Here is a 6,191-nt window from a genome sequence, read left to right on the forward strand (position 1 = left end):
AGAGAGAGCGACTGGGGGGAAGAGAGAGAGCGACGGGGGGAAGAGAGGCTAATGAGGCTATTTAGTCAGTTTTTATTGAACATTTTTACACAACACTCCCGCCCCCCTCCCTCACACACACACTCACCCCCCCCTCCCTCACACACACACTCCCCCCCCTCCCTCACACACACACTCCCCCCCTCCCTCACACACACTCCCCCCTCACACACATACTCCCCCCCCTCACACACACACTCCCCCCTCCCTCACACACACACTACCCCCCCCCACACACACACTCCCCCCCCTCTCTCACACTCCCAATCTCTCTCTCTCTCACTCACTCCCAATCTCTCTCTCTCACACTCCCAATCTCTCTCTCTCTCTCCTTCCCTCTCTCTCTCTCTCCTTCCCTCTCTCATCCTTCCCTCTCTCTCTGTCTCTATCTCCTTCCCTCTCTTTCTCTCTCCTTCCCTCTCGCTCCTTCCCTCTCTCTCTCTCCTTCCATCTCTCTCTTTCCTTCCATCTCTCTCTCTCTCTCCTTCCCCCTCTCTCTCTCTCTCTCTCTCCTCCTTCCCTCTCTCTCTCTCCTTCCCTCTCTCTCTCTCCTTCCTCTCTCTCTCTCTCCTTCCCTCTCTCTCTCATTCCCTCTCTCTCTCTCTCTCCTTCCATCCCTCTCTTCCCCCCAGTCGCTCCCTCTCTCTCTTCCAACAACCACATGCCCTCGAAAAAGCCTCGGCACCGCCGGGCTCCCCCAGCTAGTCTATATATATAAAGCGGCTCTTCTGTCTGTCCCCGATGTCTGTCTGTCTGTCTGTGTTCTTATACGTTTGAAAGTTATAGAGCGTACCGACGCGCGCGTCGCCTCAAAAGAAAGCTTGCGATTCCGGACCGGTCATAGGCGTATTTACGTTTTGGTCGGACAAAAATCGCGCCCCGCGGTATCCAAAAACGTTCAGCGTTCCGCTCATTAGCATCTCATTAGCAACCGTGTGACGTCGAGGTCGACCAATCGTACGGTGGGTTCCTGGCGCGTGCCATCCTACAGTTGAGTGTCGAGTGACTCGACGATTGACCTAATCCTACGCTTCGGTGACCTGACCGGTCGACCAATCGGTCGGGATGCGTGTGTGGGCGGGCCTTATCGTTCTGAACCGAGGTACGTGGCCGCCATCTTGATTTTTCAACGATTTTTTTCCCACACTTTCAGTGTGTTAGGGAAGTAAGGTAAATATTTGAATTATGTGTTAGGGAATTAATTAACAATTTATTTCAGTTTTATATTGTGTTTAGCAACCCCCCCCTCCTCCTCACCCTCGCGCAGGGGGGAATCGGGGCTGCTCTCCAGGCCCGCTGCAGGCAGGCCTGAAGCTCAAACAATTTCTCTCTCTCTCTTCCCTCTCTCTCCTTCTCCTCTTCCCTCTCTCTCCTTCTCCTCTTCCCTCTTTCTCCTCTTCCCTCTCTCTCTCTCTCTACTTCCCCCTCTCAGGTTTGACGGTGTCGGGGCCGGAGCGCGGGCGGGCCGCCCGAAGTGACCCGCTCGCTAACGGCCGCCAGCCCGCGGGGTTTCCCTGCCTACTCCCCGCGGGCTGCCTCGCGCCGCTGGCACTGACCGCGCATGCGCCGCCCGCCCGCGAGGGCCCACTCTGGCTTTTTTTTAAACGGCTGTCCCCGATCTCAATCGGCGTCAGCCACGAGGGTCAGGGTGCGCGCGCAGCAGGAGCAGCTGAGACACGGCCGTCTCTCTGTTCCGCGCTCGGCTCGGGCGGGGGGCGGGTCTCTCAGCCGCAATCGGCGATCTGGAGGGCGGGGCTCCGGAGAGCGGGGCTCCGGAGAGTGGGACGCCGCTGCTCGGGAGGGCGGGGGGTGGGGTCTGGGACATCGGGGCGGCGGGAGGCGGGACATCGGGAGATCGGGGGCGGGAGATCGGGGGGCGGGACATCGGGAGATCGCGTGGCGGGACATCGGGAGATCGCGGGCCCGGACTACAGATCGGGGGGGGCGGGGCTTGGGAGATCGGGGGGGCGACCCTCAGGGGGGGTGGGGCGCCGGAGAGCGGGAGGGCGGGGCTCCGGAGGCCGTTGCTCGGGAAGGCGGAGCTAGGGAGGGCGCTGCGCGCGGGGCTCGGGAGAGCGCAGCGGGAGGGCGGGGCTCCGGAGATCATGGGGGGGTGGGGGGCGAGCCTCGGGAGATGGGGGGGGCGGGGCTCGGGAGATCGGGCCTCGGGAGGGCGGGGCTCGGGACATCGGGGGGCGGGGCTCGGGAGATCGGGCCTCGGGAGATCGGCGCTCGGGAGGTGGGGCTCGGAACATCGGGGGGCGGGGCTCGGGACATCGGGGGGCGGGGCTCGAGGACTCCCCCCTCCCCTCTCCTTCCCTCCTCTCCCCCCTCCCCTTCCCCCCCCCCCCTCCCCTTCTCTCCCCCCCTCCCCTTCCCCCCTTCCCCCCCTTCTCTCCCCCCTCCCTTTCCTCCCCTCCCCTTCCCCCCCTTCTCTCCCCCTCCCCTTCCCCCCTCTCCCTTCCCCCCTCCCCTTCCCCCCTCCCCTCCCCTCCTCTTCCCCCCAGTCACTCTCTCTCTTCCCCCCAGTCACTCTCTCTCTTCCCCCCAGTCGCGCTCTCTCTTCCCCCCAGTCGCGCTCTCTCTCTCTTCCAATAACAACATGCCCTCGAAAAAGCCTCGGCACCGCCGGGCACTCCAGCTAGTCTATATCTATAAAAGACCTCTTCTATCTGTCTGTCTGTCTGTTCTCTATACGTTCGAAAGTTATAGAGCGTACCGACACGCGCGTCACATCAAAAGAAAGCTTACGATTACGGACCGGTCATAGGCGTATTTACTTTTCCGTCAGACAAAAATCGTGCCCACGGTATCCCAAAAACGGTCAAAATTCCGCTCATTATCCACTCATTAGCATTGAGTGACTATGATGTTGTCGAAGTCTCGACTCCCGAGTAAGACTCTTAAACACAAAGTATCATCAAAGGAAGACTTTATTACTTCTTGTATACAAGGGAAGCGGACATGTAGACAATGGCTACGCTGACCACTTCAAAGATCATAGGCAAAAGGTAACATATTTATAGTTAAAGCAGGCCTTCAGAATCACATGATCGAAGTCTGAGATCATAATTAGTAATAAGAAAAATATAGTGTTAGTCAAACTGTAATCAAGGATAAAAAGGACTGGAACAAAAGGAATGCCTACAGATGGGGTTATCTAATCTATAAGTTCTGTTCTTCTCTGACTCCCCATCCTGGTTTATACATGACTCAAGGACTTTCTTCATCTAACTATGAGAAAGAGATAGGGAGGCTAGCAGTATGTATCTTTGAATGTCTTTGTTCCAATTAACAGTTGAGATCATTTTGCTAATTGGAGAGTTCCGCTTTTTCAGCAGAACTAGCAATTACTAATCTATGGAAGCCATTTTGTGTTTTCTGTTCTGTACCTTGGGAAGCCATTTTGTAATATAAAAGTACACTTCCTCATTCCCCCCTTTTGTCCTTACTAGGACAATCCAATTCTAAGGATTTTACTTTATTCACTGTGCTCTATTCAATTGGTATATTTCTGCTTTGTACTCCTGCAGCTAATGTTAGCCTGCAGGTTTTATTATACTCTCTGCAGCTTATGTTAGCCTGCAGATTTCATTCTACTTTTCTGCAGCTTTTGTTAGCCTGCAGATTTCTCCTTTATTTCCTGCAGCTTATGTTAGCCTGCAGGTTGGGCGTGACTAAACACCTTCTAAGGAGATAGGGAACAAACAGCTTATAGAGGAGGACTAAAATACGGTGGTGACCCGCACAGTTTATGCCTGACCTGTGGGGTCTTCATGAGCTCAAACGCTCCTGGAGTCCTCTTTCTTTTCATTAGCCTGTTGTTCCCAATCTAGCCCTTAAAATTTTATCCTTTTCAATTGTAATCCCTCCCGTGGTGTGAATAGGTATATGGGCACAGACCCGACAACTAGATTTGCCACCAGCTTTAGCATATTCATTATACTTTATGTGAGAGTCTTCTGTCTTAACGTTGTCAATAATCAACAAACAAAACGGAAAACAATGGTTGCGATAATTCTTAACCTCTATATTCATATAAAATCCTTATGCTTTAATGCGAGGGGCTTGAACCCTCGTAGAAGGTATCTCAACGGAGAATAGTCCCGAGCCTGGTAATACAGGTCATTAAAACACAGTGACAATCCTCAAATGATACTTTCTGCCGCGGGTCTCTCACCCCGGCTCAAGGGACCCACCCTTGATACTGCAGTTTTAACTTGGTACCTTATCTGTCTGGGACTCAGCCCTGTCGACTTTCCTCTTGCCTTCTTTGCCCGATACTTTTTTTTTTAAAGACTTGAGTTGTCAGTATTCTCCTCCTTTCAGTGGTCAACAATAAAAGAAGCAAAAGTTACAGGATTCAACTCAAGTCTGAAACACGAGTCTTAACTTGATCGCAGTACTCCCGTCGGAAGAAACAGACCACACTAATTCAATATCTAATGAGAAATCCTTTTATGTGATAAAACATCACTGTGGCCATTCAGGATCTGTCATTAGAGATTCATGATGCCCTTGTCCGTGACTTACCGAAAGGCAGCAAGCGATCTCGGTGGAACCTCCAAGTAATACTGTCGAAGTCTCGACTCCTGAGTAAGACTCTTAAACACAAAGTATCGTCAAAGACAGGCTTTATTTGCTTGCAAGGGAAGGGTTGTGTAGTCAAAGGCTACATCAGACCTCTTCAAAGTAATACAGAATTTGTAACATATTTATACAGTACAGAAACAAAACAGGCTTTCTATGCCACATGACATAGTATTGAATCATACCTGATTACAAAGGCACAGACCTTGCGAATTATTGGAACAACGTATTCCAGGCTTCGTTAGAATAACGAACAGAAATACCTTGAGATATGATTAATTAATCCTTTATTATGGGATCCTTCTGTTCTCCCACTGTACCAACTGAGCCTGTGGGCCGATGTTTACCTTATCCTGTCCTTGGCTATTTGTTTGGTAAATGAGGCTCCTTGTTAAGCTTGTCACAGATAAGGAGTATGTATGTAGCATTCCTAAATTGTCTCATCCCCTTGAAACTGATTAGTGAATCATGCTGTCGGCCATTTGAGTTTTTATTCTATGCCTAGGAAGCCATTTTGTGTCTAAGTGAGAAACTGTACTTCCACAATGTCGAAGAGCTGCTATGATGTCAGAGCAGTTTTTGTGCTGTCATAAAGAGATCAATGCTTTCACTGTGCCCAGCCTACTCAGCTGGGGTGACTCGGGCCGGGCGTCTTCCTCTCTCTCTCTCTCCGTCTCTTTATCTCTCTCTCTGTCTCCCAGGCTCTCTCTCTCTCTCTCTCCCCCAGTTTCTCTCTCCCCCAGTTTCTCTCTCTCTCCCCATCTCTCTCTCCCCCCTCAGTCTCTCTCTCTCTCTCTATCTCCCAGTCTCTCTCTCCCTCCCCCAAATAACATTGTAGCCATTGTATCCCTCGTTTTTGCCATCTGCAACCCTGTTATATAGTTTTACTGTAATTACAGTGTTCGTGTGGTATAGTTTATTCTTTTGATTGTAGTTTATTTAGGTAATAAAACTTGATTTTTTTCTCTCATCCAAACTACGTGTCTGTTTTAATATCAATAATTATAAGCCCCGCAGTCAGAACTGAAAGGTGGGGTAGCGATTCGAAACCGCTGATTTAAAATTGGTCTGAGTGCAGGCAAAGGCTGCAAGACCAGGAAAATTACTTTAAACCAGTTTAAAGAAGCCCCAACCCTTACAATGGCGACCGCGGGCAGGACTGCAGGCCGTTTTTGATATGATAAGTGGTCTGGATCTAAAGAAAGCATCAGTTATTGTCTTTCTTGCTTTCAGTCTGTGGGCAGCCCTGCGGAAGGTAGTGGCAGTGTGTAAGCTGACCTATCGGGGTATAGGTGGCTGGGCTAGGAAAGGTGAGATGGGAGAGCAGGAGGAGTTTAAAGAGGCCAAGAATCGGGAGTCCCAGCTTGAAAAATGCCAGGCGGAGGTAGAACGCCTCAGAGAGGTGTATGAGGCCAGAGCTAGTGGTATGAGGGTGCGGGAAGAGAATGCACGCCTCACACTAGAGGTCATGAAATGCCAGGCATTTATAGAGCGCCTTGTGCAGGAAGTCACAGAGGCGAGGGACAGAGAGATGAGGCTACAAGAGGAGAATGCACACCTCA

Source organism: Somniosus microcephalus, chromosome 13 (assembly GCF_052327205.1).
Source record: "Somniosus microcephalus isolate GS21.2 chromosome 13, FLI_Smic_1.0, whole genome shotgun sequence".
Taxonomy (NCBI): Eukaryota; Metazoa; Chordata; class Chondrichthyes; order Squaliformes; family Somniosidae; genus Somniosus; species Somniosus microcephalus.